The 24,165-nt window shown below is 47.3% G+C and overlaps 1 protein-coding gene across 9 annotated transcripts in view; it reads left to right on the forward strand.

Annotated features, from left to right (window-relative positions):
• LOC135896226 (neurogenin-3-like) overlaps positions 1 to 24,165 on the forward strand; it is a 181,285-nt gene that overhangs the window by 151,349 nt on the left and 5,771 nt on the right. The gene's annotated exons all lie outside the window — the stretch shown is intronic.

Consider the following 24,165-nt stretch of genomic DNA (forward strand, 5'->3'; position numbering starts at 1 on the left):
CCATTTACTTTCTTCCATATTCCTCAGTCGTTCTTCATAAATAATTTTACTCTGATCTGGCCCTTGTGCCACTAAACAACACATATTCATTCATTCATTCATTCATTCATTCATTCATTCATTCATTCATTCATTCATTCATTCATTCATTCATTCATTCATTCATTCATTCAATTTTACTCTGAGCTTCCCTCACTTCAAAATTTTGTCCAACCCACATCACCCTGCACAGCTTCATTTGTAGTCCTCCCGTGAGCGCCCAGTGCGAGGCGTCCCACTGACATTTTGGTTGTCACCGAGTCCTGATTGTAACCCTGACTTCAAGCAAACAACCGCATTTCCAACTTTAAATCCTGGAATCGGGGCGGCGAGCGCCATCTGGTGGTGTTGCAAGAAACCCAGAGGCACGCGCGACGAGACCATCACAGCAGCAGCGCCCGGAAAGTCGGGAGACGAAGCAAAGAAAGCTTCGCTTTAAAAGAGTTTTTCCAAACATGAAATAATCGCGCGAATACACGCAAAATTTCCCCGTGACTGGCAGCTCGAGGCACTTTACGTGTATTCGCGGGCTTCTTTCAAGATTGGAAGAATGCTTTTATGTAGCACGTTTTGAGCAACATGAAGCTTTATCGGGTGTTTTTCATATTGCGCTACAATTTTCTCATTGACACCTTTCATCCAATTATAATATTCGATAAGTTGAATAATTTATTAAGACTAATTATCTAATTAGGCGGAATACAGAAAATAATCTGAGTATCTTCAAGTGATGACAAACAACATTACCTCGGTTCGGTCCAGCTACGCGGTATTTGCATATTTGTAATAATAATAATATTTGGGGTTTTACGTGCCAAAACCACTTACTGATTATGAGGCACGCCGTAGTGGAGGACTCCGGAAGTTTTGACCACCTGGGGTTCTTTAACGTGCACCTAAATCTAAGCACACGGGTGTTTTCGCATTTCGCCCCCATCGAAATGCGGCCGCCGTGGCCGGGATTCGATCCCGCGACCTTTGCATATTTGTAAAGTTTGGCTCAAGATACGCGAAACACCCTGTATAACGATGAGAGCTATTAAAGCGAACGAAGCGCCAATAAAGAATCTTGAATGTGTGAAACAGACGCGTTTGTCATTAAATTTCCAGCTAAACTGAACTGTCCGGCGAAGATACACCGCCTGCAGGTATAGAAAAACTTGCGCTAAGCTTAGGTTCATTTTTTCTCTCCTCTTGCGCTGAACTTGAATAATGGCTTGCAATACCCATATCCGCGTTTCCTGTTTTCTTTATGAGCGCCCATTCGGCCTACCGAAGAGACTTTGTATAGTCCCACTTTCAGATCAAAAGACGTCATAGGCGAAAAAAGGGGAAAAAAAAAAGAAACACCATATGAAAATCTCGCCATTCTGTTTTAAGAGGAAATGGCGGGAGGGGATCCATTCAAAGCGATGAGAGGCTCAAGGACTGCACGAGGTCCCTCGTACCCCGTGCACTCGTCCCATTCTTTCCGCTGCTCGCAACCCTATAGGCCCTCAAAATCGCTCCACTGCCCTCATGAAAACGTTGTGAACTACTCTCGTTTTCGCTCAAGCCCTAACGGGGCGCACATCGCGAACTTCACTGCACGGAACGCGTCGCTAAGTCGAACATTTAGCGAAGTCCTCAGAGCTCCCCCGGGATTAACTGTATATTTAGCTCAACCAGGTCTCTGTTTTTTTTTTTATCTTGTGCCATTCTTTCGTCAGTCTTTGCATGCACCATATACAGGGTGTCGCACGCAACTTTAGGCAAACCTTAAATATATTTAAACCTTAAAGAAACCTTAGGCAAACCTTAAAGCTGGACATAACTAAGCCAGTGCTATTTGCCGTCACTTGTAGGTACTCAGATTATTTTTTGTAGGTACCCAGATAGTGGACGGGAAAACCATTAGCTCCGAGCAAAAAAGAAAAAAAAGATCAAAACGAAAGAAAGGGGGAGTTCGAAGACATGTCCCCTCCCGTCGTGTTTGGAGAGGAATCGGCCGAGCCTAACAGCTCTTCAAGGTGTTCGGACACCACAGAGCCGGAGTCATGACTCTCCCACCTAGCCATATTGAAGTTTGTTCCGATGTTCAATATTTCTCATTTTCTCGTTTCCGAACCTTCCTACTTCCCACTGACGCAGACGCGCGTCAATAAGCGATGTTGACAAGTTGCCGGAGCACGAAAGAGGAGATAAGCATGACAGGAGCCACCGACATACACGCTGTGAGCACTTTTCCACGCCGCGGCCTCACGTGCAGTTGGTGGGGATTATCTGACGTAGGCAAAGACTTCCATGTGACCTTAGGGGTATAAACGATAGCAAGCGATAACGCCGCAATACCTTGATGTTGCGTAAGGCCAGGGCAAAAGTGCATGTGGTAAATGTCTCGGCGCGAAACACGCGAAGACGGAGCGAACACAACAGCGCTCTGCATGCGGTGCTCTGTACCGCGATGTGGTGTTCAACTTCGTCTTTGTGTCAGTGTAGTATAAAGGCTATAAACAGGGATAAGGTGTCTCAGAAAAGCTGACCAACGTTTCGATAGGAGGACCTATCTTCTTCAATGGCGAAGTGTCAGTGTATTATGCAATCTTATGTAAAACTCATTAAACTGAACGCCTACTCCAAGCTGCTGTCATCGGCCGCGCTGCTCGAAGAAAATAGCCACGACTGCAGAGTCGTCCGGCTGGTTCAATGTGACGCTTGCGAAAGACACGTCCAAAATACGCCGAGTTGCTTGCGAATTGACCAGCTGGCCGGGAAAAGGATATAAATTTTGTGTATTTTCTTCTGAGGGGTAGGTTGCGTATATAGACAAAGCGTCTTTCCCTCTAATGAGCATTTCTGAAGTAATTTTTTTTTCTTCGCTACTGCTGGGGTGCTTCTCAGCAGAACAGTGACGGAACATGTACTATTATAACATAACCTTTTAAGGTGTTCAGAATTACACCAACCCGAGGTGGCACCAAATTCCAGAAACAAGCCATTACGCAACATATTTATTTCCGACGGAACGATTGCGTGCTACATATAGTGTACGGAATTTCAGCAGCCTCAACACGACCTCTTCAACACCCTTTCATTTTTTTTTTTGCTTTCTTTCATTTGCTTTTTTTTTCTTTATATGGGCTGCCTGGCCAGGCATTCCCGGCGAATTGGGCTGCAGTCTTTCGAAGGTTCGCTGAACGCGAGAATGGAGCGGTTCTCTCGAATCACCGCTCAATTCTGGCGCCAATACAGGAGCCAGCGTCAAAGGGTTGATGCGCGGAAAGAGTTCAAACCCTTTCATGCCGACTCAGCCGTAGACTCTCGTTCGGCTTACCGCGCCTCTCCTGCTGGTTGCGCGCTGCACACGCCGACTGAGGACCCAGCTTTTCAGAACGCCGTAGGGCGGGCGGCAACTGCGGCTTTCTTACATCACAAACCAGGCGCGCAGGGAAGCCGCTTGAACGAGATGCTAGAAAAAGCGCACAATGAAGGCGATAGGACTGAGCTGACACCCAAACCTGCACACACGCACACACGCACACATACACACATACACACATACACACGCATATATATATAAATATATATATATATATATATATATATATATATATATATATATATATCTATATATATATATATATATATATATATATATATATATATATTGTTACAAGCACGGGGAAAAGGGGTTTATTCAGGCGTGCGAGAGCAGGAACGGCAGGCTACGAACAACAGGAATGGCCGCTGCACCGTCTTCGTTCTCCTCTTTCCCTCCCTTCTTGATCCCTGCGTCCCTTTGACGCGCTTCGACGTAACATACCTCCCCTCGCAGACAAAGCCCCCTGGGCGAGTCAACTAGCTTGTCGTGGCGTGCATGATTTCAACCGTGCGACATGCGCGACTTGTGTCCTAGCAGAACGTCTACCAGTGTTCGTGAGGCGCGCGAGAGTATAGTTCACTTCGCTGACTTTGTCGATCACAACATACGGTCCATCGTAGTTTGCCAGCAGCTTTTGACACAAACCGCGCTTCCTTGTGGGAGTCCAAAGCCAAACGAGATCACCAGGGTTATATGTAACTGGCCGATGTCGTGCGTCGTAGCGGGCTTTGGAGTTTTCTTGTGATGCCAAAGTCCGAAGACGCGCAAGTCTCCGAGCCTCTTCAGCGAGGCACAGCGTATCGGCGACCGTAGGGTTGTCGTGGTGGTAAAAAGGGAGGACAGTGTCGAGCGTATACCGGGGCGGCCGAGCATATAGAAGGAAGAAGGGGCTGTAGCCGGTTGTCTCGTGCTTGGCGGTGTTGTATGCATAAGTAATAAACGGTAGCACTTCATCCCAATTCTTATGATCGGACGCAACATACATGGAAAGCATATTTGTGATCGTGCGATTAGTGCGCTCAGTGAGGCCGTTCGTTTGCGGATGATATGGCGTCGAGTGCCTGAGGTGCGAGTTACACAAACGCACAAGCTCTTCCACTATATCCGCCGTGAATTGACGTCCCCGGTCGCTTATGATAACACCAGGTGGTCCATGTCGTAGAACAATAGCGTGAAGTAAGAAAAGCGACACTTCGGTGGCAGTTGCTGATGGTATAGCCGCCGTCTCGCAATAGCGTGTGAAATAGTCGGCGCAGACAATTATCCAGCGGTTCCCCTTACATGACTTTGGAAAAGGGCCTAACAGATCAATTCCAACTTGCCGAAAGGGTGAGCTGGAAGGCGGCACAGGTTGAAGGAGACCAGATGGGGCAGTGGTTGGGCGTTTCCGACGTTGGCACTGTATGCAGCTGGCGACATAAAACTCAACCGAATGTCGCATCCGGGGCCAGTAAAAGCGTTCTTGAATGCGAGAAAGTGTGCGCACTGTGCCTAAGTGCCCGGAGGTAGGGTCATCGTGCATAGCCTGAAGGATTGCTGGCCGGAGACGCTCCGGCACCACTAGAAGGAAGCGTGCACCCGTGCCTGAGTAGTTCCTTTTGTACAGGAGCCCATCACGCACACAGTAGCTGCTTGTTGCACTTGAATGGGCAGAAGTAAAGAATGGCTCCAATTTAGTGTCTGTCCGTTGTTCTGTTTTGAACGCATCGATATCTGGAAAAGTGGGTGTCACAGAAGCGACGAGATGATCAAAATCGTCGGCGTCGCAGTCCGTCGTGGCAAGCGGCATACGGGAAAGGCAGTCTGCGTCAGCGTGTTTTCGGCCACTCTTGTAGGAAACAGTGAAGTTATATTCCTGCAACCTCAAAGCCCAGCGCGCAAGGCGACCACAAGGGTCGCGAAGGTTCACGAGCCAGCACAGGGAATGGTGGTCTGTGACGACTTGGAATGGGCGTCCGTACAAGTACGAGCGAAATCGCTGAACCGCAAAGATTACAGCGAGGCATTCTTGCTCTGTCACCGTGTAATTCCGTTCAGGTTTGCTTAATGAGCGGCTTGCATAAGCAATCACGTGCTGACGGTCGTCATAGCGTTGGACCAATACGGCACCTAGACCAACGCCACTAGCATCTGTGTGGATTTCTGTCGGCGCAGTAGGATTGAAGTGGCGAAGGATAGGTCGAGAGGTTAACAGGAACTTCAGCTGACGAAATGCAGAATCGCACTCGGGTGTCCACTCAAACCGTGCGTCTTTTTGTAGCAGATCTGTCAGAGGATAAGCCACGTCAGCAAAACGAGGAATAAATCGGCGAAAGTAAGAGCAAAGACCAAGAAAACTACGAAGTTGCTTCACTGACTGCGGAGCACTGAATGCATCGACAGCTGCCGTCTTGAGAGGATCAGGCCGGATACCGTCTTTGTCAACAAGATGACCCAGCACAAGGGTTTGACGGTCACCAAATTTACATTTCTTGGAGTTCAGAACCAGGCCGGCGTTTTTGATGCAGTCGAGGACAATATCCAGGCGCGTATTGTGCTCATTGAATGTGCGCCCGAATATAACAACGTCGTCAAGATAGCACATACAGATGTTCCATTTTAACCCACGCAGAATGGTGTCCATGAACCTTTCAAAGGTTGCTGGAGCGTTGCACAACCCAAACGGCATCACATTGAATTCGAATAATCCATCCGGGGTTATGAAGGCTGTTTTCTCTCTGTCTGTCGGGTGTATCGGGATTTGCCAATATCCTGAGCGCAGGTCCACTGAAGAAAAATAAGAGGCCGAATGAAGGCAATCAATTGCATCATCAATCCGGGGCAGCGGGTAGACATCCTTCTTAGTCACGGCGTTTAATCTTCGATAATCGACGCAAAATCTCCAGTTACCGTCTTTCTTTCTGACGAGTATGACCGGAGCTGCCCAAGGACTCGAGGACTCTTGTATTATCCCATTTTTCATCATGTCACTCACTTGCTCCCCGATTATCTTGCGCTCGTTAGGCGACACGCGATAAGGCTTTTGCCTGATCGGGCGCGCAGATCCCGTATCGATAGTATGGCGCGTTCGTGACTCGGGAATCGAGAACGCTTTGTCCGACTGCGCAAAGTCAAACACTGACAGATGCTTAGAAAGCGTATCCACCAAGGTATGGCGCTCCCTTGTGCTGAGCGACTTGTTTATCATAGACAGAAGCTTTTTGTCTGAGACTTGGCGAAGGTCAGCAGGTTCACACGGCGAGTCTGTTAGTACGGCTACGGACGAAGACGTGTATTCTGTAAAGTGGGCGAGTTTCAAGCCGTCTGGAAGCAGGACAGGTTCTGCTGAGCAGTTGGCCGTCCACAAGCCAGCACGCCCGTTGGCGATGGATACCACACAATGAGGGACAAAAACGTTCTTCTTCACAAGATTTACATGCATTGGCTCTACGGAGGCATCGAAACTGTCTGGAACTTCACCGCGACATACAACTGGCACGCACACCGAGGTGGACGCAGGCACAACAGTATCTGCAGACACACAAAGTTCACCTTGACTACAAGTCTCCTCTAAGAGCCCGGACGAAACATGGCCATCGACGCAAACTTCCCCCGTGCGACAATCAACGGTCGCACCACACTGCCGCAAAAAGTCGATGCCCAAAATCACTTCGTGCGTCGATCGGGGAATAACTACAAACTCCGTCGCGAAAACTCCACCAGCCAGGGACACTTCAGCAGTGCACACACAAACAGGGCGCAACGACTCGCCGCTCACTCCACAAAACGTTGCAGCCTGGTCCCACGGAAATACAACTTTGCGCCCCAACCGACCTTTAAAACCGAGACTCATTACGGATACAGTTGCCCCGGTATCCACTAAAGCCATTGTAGGAACACCATCAACAAGTACATGCACTTTGTTCTTAATCATAGCAACTGCAGGGGGCATTTCTGTCGAGAGCACGTGTCGAGCGACCTCACCCCCATCGGCCGCGCTAGCTAGTTTTCCGGTGGTGAAGGCGAGGCTGAGCGGCGCACTGGCGATGGAGATTGGCGTAAACGCGGTGCACGAGAAGTTGGCGGTGGCGTCAAACTCCTGTCAGATGCCGGCGAGCGGCTCCGGAAGCTTCTCTGCCAGTAATCGTTGCCAGGAGGGACGCCAGCTGACCAAGAGGTGGTGCATGGTTGTTGAGTTGCCCTCGTAGGAGGTGTGGTCCTTGTTGAAGACCCCGATCGACGATTCCACGTTGTTGGCCGACGATTGCAAAATCTCGCTATGTGGCCCGTGACACCGCATTGGAAACACACCGGCAGATGCCGCAAATTTCGATGTTCTTGCACGTAGTCACGCATGTTGCTGTCGACTGCATAGCCAGCAGGTGGGCCCCATTCATCATGGCTAGGCATCGGCCGCCCGGAGGCGTGCGTGCGGCGAGGGCGTTGGTCGTAGTCATGATCTTGGTAGCTCAAGGTACCTCTCGTTTGTGGGGCAGACCTATACTCGACGGTCGCTGAGTTAACCGTGGGTTGCCATGCGGTCGAAACGGCCGTGTTTCGCATCTCGTGTGGTAAGTACGCACCAGCGATGCCGGGTGTGCAACGGTACATCTCTTCCCGATGGAGCAACTCTTCGCGAACAATCTGCCGTATTGTTGATGGAAGGTCAACACACGAACTCGGGTCTACACTTGCCACCGTTGTGACATTCGCCAGGCGACCAAACTTCGGTATTATCCGTCGCATTTTCAGCGTCTCAAAGGTTCTGCAGTGGCGAATGACGTCAGACACGGAATCCAAGCTTTCTTTGCCGATCAAAAAATTGTAGACGTCTTCGGCTATCCCTTTCAACAAATGTCCAACTTTGTCCTCTTCAGACATTTGAGAGTTCACTATTTTGCACAGTTTCAGCACTTCTTCGATATAAGTCGTACAGGTCTCGCCGGGAATCTGAGCTCTTTGCGAAAGCGTCTGTTCGGCGCGTTTCTTTTTTGCGCTAGAGTCGCCAAAACACGCTCTGAGCTCCTCTACGAAAAGCTCCCATGAAGTGAGCGTGTCTTCGTGATTCTCATACCAGACGAGTGCTGTGTCGGTAAGGGAAAACACAACATTTGACAACTGCGCGGTCGAGTTCCAACCATTAGATCGGCTCACCCTTCGGTAGTTTGTGAGCCACTCGTCGACATCTTCTCCGGCTTTTCCTCCGAAAGTGAGTGGCACCCGGTAGTATTGCCACGGAACGCCAGGTGCTGGCCTTGAAGCCGCGTCAGAACCTTCGGGAATCTGGCAGGCGTATTCAGTCATGTCAGGTGATGGTGGCGGAAGTCCGGCAAGTCGACGGCTTCGGCGAAGTTGTAGCAGCGTAGGCTCCGTGGTTACGAGGTGTACCCCGCACCGTCCACCAATTTGTTACAAGCACGGGGAAAAGGGGTTTATTCAGGCGTGCGAGAGCAGGAACGGCAGGCTACGAACAACAGGAATGGCCGCTGCACCGTCTTCGTTCTCCTCTTTCCCTCCCTTCTTGATCCCTGCGTCCCTTTGACGCGCTTCGACGTAACAATATATATATATATATACACGTGAAAGAAACCCGCGAGTGTAGGCACGATTGCCACGCGAGTGGCCGTTCGAGGCACGTAGCGTGTATTCGCGGTTTCTTTTCGCGCTCTGAAAAACATTTTTATGTAGCGCGTATTGAGTAACAGACTGCTGTATAGGAAGATTTTCATGTCGCTCTACAATTTTCTCATTGACATTTTTCATCAAATTATCGTATTTGAGAAGTTCATTAATTAATTAAGGCTTGTTATGAATTAGGCTGAATGAAAAAAGATAGTTTCGGTATCTTCAAGCGACAGCAAAAAATATTACCTTTGTTCTGTCCAGCTACGTGGCATTTGTGTGTATTTAAAATCAGGCTAAAATTAGCTGGGACACGCTGTATACACCTATACCTTTTGTTGAAAATTAAGCTTTATGGTTTTCTTAAAGTTAGGCACTGGGAGGCACGCGAAGACCACCTGTATAGATAAGTTATGTGGCCAGGGGTACACTAAGTGAGATGATAATTATCGCTGTCAGCAGCGCAAATAACTAAAATTGAATAATTAACTTTTTATTGACTGACTTAAGTGTGTATGTTTGTATTCAAATGTTAGAAGCATTCGTGTTTGTACACAGTTTCACTTGGAAAAATTCGTCTAGCATGTCTGGGCTACGAGATATCTGATTGCAAATTTTAGTTGTTTGCATGATTACGCATTCAAGAGATTGAGGATAGGCGCAAAGCTCCTCCCTAATGTGACGCTGTTGTTGCGTGTGGCGTTTAGTCTGACAACAGGGTGGAGGTATAGGAAAAGATGATAACTGTTCCCCCTCCCCTCTCGGCTGGCGTTAAGACCCAGAGCGTTAAGACCCATTCAAATTCGTTCCGTAAGGAATATAAAAAAAACGTGCATTCTCTTAGCACACTGTGAATCTTGTCAAGGCAACCATTTCTTCAGGGTGGTCATCGAGTCTACACGTCGCACGGCTAATTTTGGTCGCTTATATGTAGATTTAGAATAATAAAATGAATTCTAGAAGGCTATTCTTGAAGTAACTTTCCCAACTTAAAAGTCTCTAAAATGTCGCCAATTGTTCTGTCATGTTTTTAAAGAAACACGCCGATCGTTAATGTGAGAAATTTGTCACTATACAGACAAGACACTCGCTTCATCTAGCGACACAATCGCTAAAATGGCAACACTGCAAAGAAAACATAATTTCGGGAAAAGTAAATATATACACAAGAGGCATGCTGGAAATGTATGGCATAAGTGTAATGAGATAAAATCTGTACACCTGTGATTGCTCTGCATTATTAAATGTGAGAAGTTGAAGTAATGCAATATATCTGCAGGCAGTAAACACAGACAAAAATATTCTTGCACAGAAAGGAACAAAGGGGTTTAGTACTTAACTTATCCATGTCTCCAAATAAAATTTTTGGTGGTACAGCGCAAGATATATAATAATTTCCGACCTTGTAAACATGTGCGCTAATCGGTTTCGTACACCTGATTAGCCTACAATAATTTTCGTTAAGGATAACATGATTAGCATGGTGGTCGCGGTGCGGCAAATTAAAAGCCGTTTGGAAGTGCGAATGACACGCTAAATAAAAGTTAACGGCAGAGTGGCAAAACAAGGCACACACACAGACCACACACACACAAAAATGTTGGCAGGAGATAAAGGGCGGACGGAATCTGGCCAGCGCACGCTAGAGTGGAGGCGCCGGCCTCCACCAGCGACAGCGCACTACGCCTTCTTCCGAGAGATGGCAGCACAACGAACGCTCCCCCCATTTACTCGACCACTTTGGGGCGCCTGGAGGCTCGCCCCGACTCCCGCCATCGTCACTGCTCTCCCGCCTGCGAGAGAGAGAGAGTATCCAGGCATTGTTCACCGCTCGGCTGCTTTAATCTAACGGTGGCGACATCTAGCGGGAACTCGCACATGCCTATGCACGACTGAGACGGACGCTTTCACTTCCCTCTCTTCTTGCCCTCTCGCTGCACATACATACCTGATGTGTGTAGTCACCACAGGGGACGCACTGTACGGCATGCGAAATGTAAGCCGTGCGAATAAACTGAGGTTTATTTCAGAAAGTTCAGCTTACCTTTGGGTGCGTTAGAACGCCGATCACACCTGCGAAATTTAAATTGGGTTTCATGTTTAAAAACTTTCAATATTGCTTTGACATATGAAACACACAGTGGGGTGATTTTGACCAGTTGCGCTGCTTTGACGTGAACCTACAAGACTAGATCCACGAACGCGTTTGGTTGGCAGCACTCATGAGCTCGAAAGTAGATTTGCTGTGCCCGTAAATAACGGTTTAAACTGGTGTTGGGTGTTTGTAAGAGAATAATAATGACGGAAGAAAACAGTAAATTTATTTTGTGCAAACTCTCGAGCACTTGAAGTAGTACAGCGAAGAAGCGCCAACAGTGAGAGTACCCGCAGCGACACTCAAGTTCGCGCTCAGCAAGAGAATGCAGCCACAGAATCGGCACTCACAAGCGCTAGCGCATAGTAAGTGAACCATCCTCATTTGTCGTATTGGATCTTTTTTCTTTGTAATGGATGTACTTTTACCAGCATTACGGCTTTCTGAAATTATTGGAAGGCATGATAATTCAGCGTCGCCACAGCCACAACATAGACTACGGCTGCCATAAAGGGCTACATCTCGTTACTCTAAAGCAACTTTGATTTATCTTAGCACACCACGGAAACCGGGTTTGCTAACTTACGCTGCCGTCACCGTCGTCATCGTCAGATCACCACCTTAACCACAGCTTCGTCTCCTCCGTAGGGTAAATCGCGAAAACGGAAACTTTGCACTGGGAGTAGAATTCATGTCCTTGCAATAATGTGCATTTGATAGGTGGACACGATAGCCACTAAGCTATCGTGCAACACTCAACCTCAGCTATTCGTGCATGCTTTTGTGGGCAGCGAACACTCTTATAGAGTGGCAGCGTCTGTGCACGTATTTCGTAAACCACAGCAGCGATACATCGGCGGACGGAGACCTCGTGGGCATCTCATAGAAGTTGTTCTGGGGAGGATTGCGGTTACCGTTGTGAAGTCATTTGCTGCTGTCCAGAGCCAGAGGAATTGCTGAAGTCGACTAATGGTTTTATTTTTTCACTGATTCATTCCACCCTCATCGGTATGCGACCACTGCAGGCCGTAATCGAATGGGTAGCCTTGTGCTCAGTAGCCGAACGCTATGGCCATATTAGCCAATGCGAATGGTTCGTGAAAGATTTTTCTTCAGCGAGGGACTTGCGGAATCCCATTGTCGTCGTTATCCGTCTCTCAAACAAAGCACTTGCGCTAATCCTTGAGCTCTATTGTGGTATATATGCAAGACATCAGATGATTACCGTACAGTATTCGAATGAAGCTTCCTCAGTTCGCATATCGCCGTGCCCCCTACCGACATGACACCTGGCTACCTCCATCTCCAAGTCATCACGTGACCAGAAAAAATCGTCACAGTGAAAGCTGTCCTCCTAAGTAAGAGAGAATCGATTGTGATTGGACTAATAAGGTACTGTAGATCCGTTATAGGACTACATATTCGGGGCAACCTGAGGCTCTTAAGGAAACCAACCTTATGGATTGTCAATCGTACGTTGTTCCCTGTTATAGCAACACGACACAGGGTTCACATGAAGATGGATACTTGAAGTGAGGAACAGTGGGCGCACAAGGGAAGCCTCTGGGATGAGTCAACGTTTAGACTAGTGGACTTGTCTTCGCCTTGTCGGTCTTGTCTTCCTTGTCTTTTCTCGCATTTTGTCTTTCTGAGGCGCACAAGTCGTCTTGTCGAAACGGTGACTCCAGCCTGAGGCTTCCCTTGTTCGCTCAGTGCTGATTGTTGTGTGTTAGTTCATGCTTAACTACCTAAGTGCATGAAATATTACCAGATCCATACGTCGAAGAGTGGACGATGGCGTGGGCGTGTCAGCCTCCTTAGCAGTGACGCCAGACCCCCACTAAGCAACGCACCCTGCAGCGCCACGCCGTTTACAGGACACATGACTGTACGTTACCTGCTTTGAGGAAAAAGAAAATTTTTATTTATCGGGACATTGTGACCCGCCGTGGTGGCGTATAGTGGCATTGACTTTGGGCTGCTAAGCCCGAGGGCGAGAAATGAAATCCCTGCCACGCCGGTCGCAATTCGATAGGGGGAAAATGTAGAAACGCCCGTGTACCGTGCATTTGGTGCATGTTAAAGAACCCCATTAGAACAAAATTAAACCGGAGACCTCCAGTACTGTATACCTCATACTCTTACCGGGGTTTTGGCCCTGAACCGCCTTTATTATAATTTAATTTTTAATCGGAACATCATGCGTATTTATCGTCGTGCGTATAATTTAAGTTCTACCTCAGCACTTGTCACAAGCACGTATAGTGCCAATATACAGGGTGCCCCAGCTAACTTTAGCCAGAGTTTAAATACATGCGCATGACACGTAGCTGGACCAAACCATGGCAATGTTTTTTGCCGTCGCTTTGAGATACTCAGATATTTTGTTTCTACTCTACCTAATTACATTATTAGTCCTAATTAATTGATCAACTTCTGAAATATTATAATTTGATGAAAAGTGTCAATGAGAAAATTGTAGAGTAACATGAAATACTCCCGATACAGCTTTCTGTTGCTTAATACATGCTACATAAAGATGTTTTTTCCGAGCACTAAAGAAACCGTGAGGAAATAAATGGACTGTGCGGAATTCAAGGCAAGGACGTCGTAAGGGACATCGACAGGCGCTGGACCGTGTTCCTTACTACGTCCTTGTCTTGAATTCCGCGCCGTCCATTTATTTCCTCCCAGTATGAACCAAGTCACCCAAAAACAAGTCTTATTGAAAGAAGCCCGCGAGTCACGCAACCTGCCTCGAGCGGCCAGTCGAGCGCCAATTTTGCGTGCGTTTGCGGGCTTCTTTCACGCCCGGAAAAATACTTTTATGTAGCACGTATTGAGCAACAGAAAGCTGTATTGGGAACTGTGTCTACAACTTTCTCATTGACACTTTTCATCTAACTATAATAATTGAGAAGTTGATTGATTTATGAAGTCTAATTATCTAACTAGGCGGAATGCAAAAAAATATTCTGAGTATTTCCAACCAACGACAAACAACATTGCCTTGGTTCGGTCCAGCTACGTGGCATTTGCATATCTGTAAAGTTTGGCTCAATCTACGTGAGACAACCTGTGTATTAGTGCAACAGAAGAAGTCCGACTGCAACTCGTCCCTGTTAATCCCCACGGCTCAGCACTCGGGTGGTGCTCGTATAATAGGTGCTAGGCTAAAGAAGTGCGATCACATCGTCTTAAGTATACGCCCAATATGTATTCACAATTAATAATATTTTCTTCAGTTACTGAGCAGCCCAGTCCACCGGTACAGAAACGAACGACTCACGGAGGACAAGTAACATTCTGATGCGCGACATATTTTTGACTGTGTCACTGTGATAGCGTATACGTATATTGCAGGCAAGCTACACGCGTCAGCTGTATTGTACTTGACATGGAAATTTTCCACGGATTATTATTATTATTATTATTATTATTATTATTATTATTATTATTATTATTATTATTATTATTATTATTATTATTATTATTATCGTCGTCGTCGTCGTTGTTGTTGTTGTTGTTGTTGTTGTTGTTTAGACTACCATTAGTTCACTCAATAACTTGCTAGTCATACAAATAAAATTGTACATAAACTGGCACGCTTAAATTGGGCACATGTGGGAATAATCAAAGTTGTCGTGAGTGCTTCCAGAAGGCCATAACATGATAAAATTACTCAACATTACAAAAAAGGCAGAGACGGCGTTTCCTGCGTTTGAATCTCGTCGGGCCTCTGTGTAAACGAGGGAACACTTGATGCACTGAGAAGCATTTGCGATGTCCTTGAGGGGTCTCGTGGTGCTTTCAGAACACTCCTACCAAGTAATATGAAGTTCTTTTAGTTCCCCATATCCAGTCCTATCCACATTGTATCTACTCTAGAGGTGCAGTAAATACTAAATAGCGATGAAGAAAGTCGTGGTTTCACACCGTGAACCTTTGCGACTGCCATAGAAGATTAACTGCTACAACTCGTCTCCTATCTACAGATAACGGGGAGTAAACTTTACTGAGCGAATGGATAACTTAACAGTAGGGCATCCAGCAAATAGAGTTTGGAAACCGCGAGCTCACAGAATGATGAGTAACCCGCCAAAAGGGCCACGTTGTGTGCTGTGGTCGTTACCCCGATTCGCACCACCGATACCACGACCTCTTCTTAACGCGCGCACTTGAAACACTCGTACAAAGCTCGTCGTGCATGGCGACCTTCATGGACGGTTAAGGTATGCGGATCCTAGCAGAGTAGTCTATTCAGGCAAACAGCGGCGCACGCTGAGACAAACAGGCGCAGCAGTCGTCGCCCCCATAACCGCCGCCGCCCGGCCCCTTCAGTCTCCCGCCAAAAGTTTCCTCCCCTACACCCCTCCAGCCGATCCCTTTTCAAAGTTCCCCATTGGCCAACAAGTCCCTGCGGGACGTCCAATCAGGAAACTCTGGAGCCAGGACCCCCTCTTTTGAATGTACCGGCAAGGGGACATTCAAAAAGTCTGCCCCCCATCGTACCCACAAAAAGGGGATGATCCCCCCCGCCGCGAGTCCCCAAGAGCAAAACAAGAAACAAAATTAGAGCGGCGAAACAGGATAAGAGCGCAGGCAGGAGAGAAAGAGAGAGAGCGAACCAAAAAATATATACAAGATTGGGGTGGAAGGCACCGCACTCACAAACAGCCTCGTGGCACGAGCCTCAGCTCGCAGCTCGAGGCGTCTGCCGGGGGGGTAGACGCGACGGAGGGCTCAGGGGTGCGTCTTTTCGAACCGGGGGTGTGTGGGCTATGGCACGAAAGAAGTAAAGGTAGTGGGGGGGGGGGGGGGTGATGTTGCGATGGAGGGGGGAGTAGGGGGGGGAGTGAAATGGGACTAGTCAAAAAGAAGGTGGTGCCGCCGGTAGGGGTGGCTTTATAAAAGCCAGAGTCGAAGCCGGTGGCGAGTCAATCGCGACCGAGCGCTCCTGGTTTCGACGACACCTCGTGCCATAGCTATATAGAGCAGTGCAAGCGGCAACACGTTGCGCCTCGTGGTCCAAGCCGCGAGTGATCGCCTTCGTCGTCTGCCGACATTTGCGCATTTACGAACTGCATCTAAGAAGGACTGCAGTGTGGCTCGCTCACGACTTTTTTGTAAGGACTGTGCTCTCGACAGACCCCGGGCGCCTTTCGGCGGTGGCATCAATTCCCGCCGACCGGTGTTGCTTGCCCGCACCGAGGGGCAAGGACGCTCGCTGTGGTGGCGCGGCATCTGGAATATCAGGCCCTTCGGCGCCAGAACACAGAGCAGGTCAGTTTTACGTAGCACGGCTGCTTCGATTTGAATGTTTCCCTTGCCGCACACGTGAAATGCCGGCTTTGATAGCCGGCATCTCGCGCGCTGCATCCCTGTGAGACAAGCAATAGTTATATTATTCTGTACTCTGGTAGTATTCGATGAGGTTTGACATACATCCATAGATACAATGAGCATCTTCAACAAACTTAGCTAACTGACAGAAAGCGTGGTATCTTGCCGGTGAATTTCCATATAGTATTCTATTTTGTTGCGAATACGAATATTAACCTCGTTTGCTGTGTGTCGGCAAGACGACGTCCTACTTCGAATCACAAGAATACTTTCCGCAGTCATATGTAAACCACACTAACAATGTGTGTTTTTCTTCGTGTTTAGAATAATACAGTTAACACTCACGAGGCAGTGTCATTCGAAAATGGTAACACTGTAGCATGCAGCCTTGGCTGTTCGGGGCATTGTGTACGCCAATATTGAAGCCACCACTGTTTCCTTTCTTCTCTCCTTCTGGCTTATCTTTCTTCTCTTGTTTGTGTTGAAAAACATTTGTATAAAAATAAACACATTTTGTTGGTTTTAAAGAAGCTGCTGCCATCACAGCAATTGTGCATTCGACAAGATCGCGTATGAAGTCGACAAATACAATGCCCAAGATGCGTATTAAATGCAGGAGTTTGCGAACAGATAGGGCCACTTACTGATATCTACACACCTATTCTGGCCATTATTTAAAGCTTCCTCTCGTAACTTCCTTACATCTGTGTTACTGTTTCTACAGACAGTCGGAGTTTTCTCAGAAACTTGGTCAATTCTCCAAGAGCTGTAACAGATCTAATGCTTATATATAGTGTCAAGCTTACCTGCTTCAATGACTCAGTGACTAAGGCGTTCCACTGCTGTGCTCAAAGTCTGGGGTTTAAATCACGGCCACAGCAACCACATTTCCACTGCTGTGGGATGTAAAAAAAAAGAAAAAGGTCATGTGTTGAACGTTCAGCACACAATTAAGAGAAACCGAGATGGTGAAAATACGGACCCCTCCACTATGCGGCGTCTTTTACAACGCCTAGGTTGCATATATGAGATGTCATGCACCATGAGTAAATTAATTATTCGTCAAATTTAATTGAAATAATGCCAGTATCGCACCCTTACGAAGGGCTTTGATTGCGTTGAAAAACCTGCTACCAGACAGCCGTGGTCAGCGCCGGCTGTTCAGGTAAAAGTAAAAATCAACGTCTCCGCACATGTCGCAATCGACAACAAATACTTCGATGCCTTCCAAGTGCTTCACCTTTTAGGGTTCTGCATGACATCACGTTCCCCCAAGGAAGGAACATGTTGGAAGACAGCTCAAACATAAGCATCAACTTCAAGTCGGGCTCTGTAATTTCAGTTTTACTCACTAGTATTATATGCAGAGGTCCGGGAATAACGGGCACGGTATATTTATCACATATACCTTCTACTCGCTTTTGAATTGCTGCAGAATTCGTATTCGACATAAGAGATAGTGAGCTCCGGAGCCTTGGATATGTTTTCAAACCAGATTGATAAAATCGAATGACTCATTACAACCAAAATAAGAACATTGAAAATGTTGTGAGAAGCAACCAAGAAATACAGAACTAAATGTGCGCTTTTGTTAATCATTGTTCTCCCTTTCTTTCTTCGAACCTTCCTTATTAATGTATTTCTTTCCTTTGCCCATGGCGCCTCAAAGCGGAAAATTTACACGCCTCATGCAGTGTCCTATACGCCTTGATTATTGGGGAGGAGCCAGTTAAATCAGCACTGAGATATTAGGCTGCTTATAGGCTTGTAACGTTGAACGCATACCTTGCAAATTAGGAACTAATCATGTCCTCTACAGGGCTGTCGCAGAGCACAGAGCGAGCTTACTTTCGCACATTCAAAGTATAACCAGTCGTAGGGGTTACGTGCAGTGGCGTATCTAGGTCGTCTGGCACCCGGGGCCCTTCGCCCTTCTGTCACCCCCCCCCCCCCCCGGGTGTAGTCGAGGAAGGCGAGGATATCGACAATTTTCGGGTGTCTTCAGACGTATATGACACCCCCCCCCCCTACTTTCCCCGTGCACCCGGGGCCCATGGCCCCCCGGCCCCCCCTGTTGCTACGCCACTGGTTACGTGGCCTTTTCTGTCGCAAGGCCTTGCCTGTATCGTAGAGCCTGTACTGTAGGGAAAGGTTAAGAGACATCGGAGTGATGCGATAAAAGCGCACCGCATAACAGGATAGATTTCGTCACATTTTAGTGTTTGCCTTCGAATGTATAGGAACGTTTTAATTCTCGCTTTCTGTGCCAAGCACGTCGTTCCTGTTTTAGAATATACAGTCAGGTTCATTCCATTTAGACACGGTTTCGATCGACGCGATTGCAGAATATATTTGCGTCCGCTTGCGAAGTTGCTGTTTCCTGGCGCCATATTTATTTGACTGCTGTTTCCTTTATATGTAGTTTTGCATAACTCGTAGTGCGCTTCAGAGCAGTGTGCAAACAAAACTGTGTACACAGCAGTAAAGTCACTAACATTCCAAAGCCACGGTGCGCATTGTGAGAGTCGTCCTGAAGTACGTAGTGCGCCGGGATAGTGTTGACCACGCCATGTTTGTTTAATATGCACCAAAATCTACGCACACGAGCCTTTATCTTCATAGCTGTTAGGGGCTCTTACTCTGCTCGAAATGGGGTACGGCGTCAGTAACGTAGCCGATATCAGCTATAGGCTAAAATATATTGACCTAATTAAACAAAAAGTCGTTTCACCGTGGTACATTAATGCTCTTGCGCTACGCTGATGATCTCGGAGCTGCGAGGTCGACTGCACCCGCGGCAGCTAAATCTCCATGGAAGTGAAATGCAAAAACGCTCGTGCAGTTTGATTCTGGTGCTCCATGAGGAATCACAGGTGGTCAAAATTCATCCACACTACGGCGTATTACAATTAGATCGTGGTTGTGACACGCACCCCCCCCTTCCCTTTGCCCCCCTTTTTTTTGTACAGACGTTCCAAACCTCCTTTGGATTCGAGCCTATGCCCGCCGTATGATGCTAACCGAGTACGCCAGCAGTTTGAAATGCGCTGCACAAAACCGTATAACGCAGCTGCTTTCCCAAGCGTCTCGCGGCGCCCTAGGAAGACGACAAGACCCGCGACGAGCGCCAAAGCTTTGTGGCCCAGCATGCTGGAGCTATTGTGAAGCTCCAATTGAGCCTATGCACTAGAACGGCGGTTGATTCCATTTGAGAACAGGTGATCATGTACTTGCTGAGTAGACAGTCTTGGCACAAAGATAAAGCTAGCGGGAGACACGGAAACATAAAGGCAAAATATAGGCAGGACTGCACAGTGTCGCCCTGTCTTCTTCGCCTATTTCAGCTCGCGTCTCCCACGTGTTTTACCCGCACCGGCAGTCTAGACTTTAAAAGGTTTGGGCTCTGGGTACTTGTACAGCACTCCCGGTTATAATCCTTAATTCGGTCTGGAATGGTAGCGCTCGCTTAGAGGGTCGTGCTGTCGGACCAGGTCCCATAAAGATGGCGGTGCTACCATAAGATCTCAACGAACAAAAAATATTGCCGGCAACATTGTGAGGTGTTGACAAAAAGTATGCATTATATAACTACGAATATACAAATCCAAGGCCACATTCAAGCAAAAGTGACGTCGACAGGTTGCGCATCACCCACGTGCAATTTCATGAAGCTTTTACAGACGACACAAAGAAATAAGAGGAGCTTGACGCTTTTCCGGTCTAAAAGCATTTACTCACATCATAATAAAACATAGGGCACGTGATGTAGGGCATGTGACTCGCACATCAGCAATGGTATGCCGAAAATTGTGCGTATGAACTCACGGCGTCACGTAATTTCCAGCAGATCAGGTGAAGGCGAACGTATAACCTCACATTATACTTCCTGCCTCTTCTATGCCATTTGTACACAACTGGCGGAGCTAATTTGATCCACAAAGTGTCTTCGCTCAAATGATGAAGCGCCTCATAGCATTTGTTCAAGACGCCTTCAGTATGCCCGATGGAGAGTAACTAACGTGCTAACCTTTCACACTTTGGCTCTCTGCATGTAAAACAATAATATAAAAAGAAATGTGAACAGATGGTATAATTAAATTGAATGAGTTATCGAAAATCGCACATAAGTTAACCGAAGGGGTTATTCTTATGGGTGGTGAAAACCTTTATCACCAAATCGCCTATCCTGTGGGCGCGGCGTTAAGTAGCTGGCCTAATGCCTTTCCTTTCTTAACCATGACAAGCGAAATTTTTTTTTCTTTTCTGCGGAAGAGTTTATCGACCGTTCGGGAACACTCAGGCCAACGACCGGCGGTTTTGTCTCCAGTGCAATTACTCACCTACGCGAAGAACGCGGTTCTCATAAACACCCATAGATGTCGCGTTTACGGTTCACGATGGTCTGCCTCAATGGTCCACCACCCCACCGGCCCGAATCGATTGATGTTTCGCGTCTGCACGAGGCTCAAGCCTACTTTATGTTCCCACAGCCTGCTAACGCGTATCAATTCAGCGGCCATCTTTCCTCCCCTCCAGGCATCATCTCTACGTCGAACGAACCTGCACCACTACGCGCAGACACAGGCATAGCCCGCCGCAGCATATATAACAAAAAGCGAGACAACGACTGCATTCATTGTGAACGTATTAAAAAACACGCGCACACACGCACGCACATTCAGTTGGAAAACGTACGTGGCACTCGACACCACATGCTTTCCCGATACACGTCATTTGTCTTCGCTCGATTTTTTTTATTTCTTTTTTCAGTATCGAAATGTGCACAACTGCGATCGTTCCAGGTATCCGAGATGGTTGGTAATAACAATAACAATAAGAATAAAAAAGAACGCTTGTGTGTGTCAAACACGAGCCACGTGTTTTTATCATTTTGCCTTTCACCCCATAGAATTTTCTCTCTCTCTCTCTCAATTTTTTTGTTATCTTGCTTTTTATGCCTTCTGAATAGACGGTAGAAAAAAATACACGGCCAAAGCTGTGCCCATTCCAACCTGTTGAACCGTGCCCTCGTTGCATGCCTCTTTACCACCCGCATCACTCGCTTTCTTTTTGTACGCAAACCCTTCCTTTGATATGGATAGTTGCATCCAACAAACACGGCATTCACACAGCTTGCTTATGGCACAACAATCCCACGTGTTCTGTGTGTCTTGTTTCTTCTACGCGAATCGGACAACGAGCTCCACCATCGTAATCTGTTCTTGTTCGTTCTTTCTGATTTTATTTATTTTCGTTTATCTTCTTTCCGAGAGCCTTCATTTCAAGACGACACTCGTTGAATGGTGCAGCTCTAAGAAATGGGAAGCTCTCTTTCCCCCAGCCCCTCTTTTTTGGCTTTCTGTCTTTCCCTTCGTTCTTTTTCTCTTTTGTCTGGAAGATTTTTTAGGCTATAACTACAAAAACAAATGTGGCAAAAATATCAAACACAAACTCGGAGACACACAAATGCGTACTGAGAACGAGGGTAAAAAAAAATTGAAGACATGCAAGAACAAGTGGCTGTTGCTGCACTTATTCTTAGCTGTAAAGGCTCATTGATAACATGACACAATTTTTTTACCCGCTTCCCGATTGCTTTCGGAAGCCCACTTCTTCCAAGGTCGCGGGACGCCCGCATCAATGGGGCACAAGGCGGGCGCCCCTGGTCGGTTCAGCGTTTGCGAACCCTTCGCAACCCGTCCGGGTGCTGCCCCGACCCCCTTTCCGCTCTTTCTGCACAATCTCCCCGTCCCAAACCCCACGGAGCTTCGTGCCTCTTGCGATTTTGCTCAACTTCGAAATTTATTTTCTTTATATATATATACACACGCTTTCTTCGCTTCGCCTGCTGATCTTCATAGTAAGGCTATTGTCAGCTCCCTGAAGCTGTGCAGCTAAGCACCATACCTAAGTTCAGGGGTGCTTTTATTTTTCGTCAAGCTTACTTTCATTTTTTCAGTCTGAGACACCGCTCTCGGTTCAAGGTAAAGAAAAAAGAGATGAAAAGGTTACCTTCTCTTTTTTATTTACATGCCGCAAACGAGCGAAAGTTAACCAGCCGAGTCGGGACGCGAAAATTAATGGAACACGCATAGATGCGTTGTGCAGCAATAACTTATCCTTCTGTACTACACTCACGGGTTTTCATCCTTCATTCATCGTTCACACTATTTCCTCGTCTTCCACCCGCACCTTTATCTCTCTCTATTTATAACCTTTACGGTTGTATGCACATACATACATACACACGCACCAAGGTGTCGCGGTGTACGCACTAAGAAGCACGGCTATTCAAGGTGCGCATAATGGTTGCTCGAGCGAAGTTCGGCGCATGTGCCTGTTGCTTCCTCAACAAGGTGGTAGATATACAGCCCAGGGGTGACGTTATTTAATGGAGTAAAGTGGCAATTTCGGGAGGCGATCAAACGTTTTTTCTCTGAGACGAAAGCACCGAGAGGGGCTCGCAGCAGGCCTATCATTTATCAAAGCCGCACGTCGGCAGGTCTCAAGAATACGCCAGTATCGATTTCTTTTTTTATTATTATTACTATTATTTAATTCATTGGAGCAGCGACGAAAGTGCTGTATCCTGGTGTGAGATGAAGTGACGGCCAACCGGCGCGCGTGGTGCAGGTCTGGCGTCTGTGCGTTGGGCTTCGGCCATTATGTGCCCTTGCACCTGAAGGCGCGCACTTCGGCTATACACATCGGCGCTGCGGCGCGATGGAAATGCATTGCGGTGACGAACACCCCATTTAAAGAAGGTGGCGACAAGCGTTCTGTAAGGGCGTAGGGAGAAGGTCTTGAGTTATGGTTCCCTGCGAGGCATCGCCGTCAGCTATTGACGCCTTCGCGGTATGTTCGTAGAGGGCCTTTCCGTGCGAGCTTCGTTTATAAGACTGCGCCACCATTCTGGCACCCTCCTAAGAATGGTTGTTGAGCGACCGCAACATAGGCTGGCTTATTCTTGACTCTATGCTTTTCGGTATGCTTTCTATGTGAGGTTTTTCTTATTCTTTTTTCCTTTTCCTTTTTTTGTCTGTGTGTGTCTGTGGTTGGTACTGACGTCTTTCCTTAACACGCATCGCCCGCTTTCTGGCTCTTCTCTGCTCGCACGACCTTCCTTTAGTCTCGTCCTCATTGCTCAAGTTTCCTGGCATAGATTCGCGTCTGATACAGCTCTCGCACGGGCAGTTACGCTTTGAAAATGACCGTAGAAAAAATCCATTGGAACTCGTGAACTATAGTATCTTTCAGCTCTCAAGGGCGGCACAGATGGAACGCGAATACAACTTGATTTAGCGGCGCGTGGTGTGGCGCGAAACCCCGTCCACACTACAAGCTCAGCACTGAGGACATTAACAGGTAGCAAGCCTGCCGCAAGCTGCGATGTTTGCAATTAAAGACAAGCCAAGCGCTGAGAAATGCTTGGTGGTGCTCCTTGAAGCGTAAGCGTTAGGTTGTTGTAAGGGGCTTCAGATGGCCTATCTTTGCCACAGGATAAGATACTTTCTTAATATGCGAAACATTCCCCAATTCGTGCGCGTAGTAAAGCTTTTGCTTCAACATGTTTTCAATCAGCAAGAGGTTATAAGAAAAATACTTTACTTTTTGATTTCGCTTCAACTTCAACTGTATCTTCGGGGCCGAATCCTCTAAAGTTAAATCGAAAATATTAAAAAGAGAAAGGAATTGGAAATCGTAGCTCTACTAGCGATTGCGACAA

Source organism: Dermacentor albipictus, chromosome 1, assembly GCF_038994185.2.
Source record: "Dermacentor albipictus isolate Rhodes 1998 colony chromosome 1, USDA_Dalb.pri_finalv2, whole genome shotgun sequence".
Taxonomy (NCBI): Eukaryota; Metazoa; Arthropoda; class Arachnida; order Ixodida; family Ixodidae; genus Dermacentor; species Dermacentor albipictus.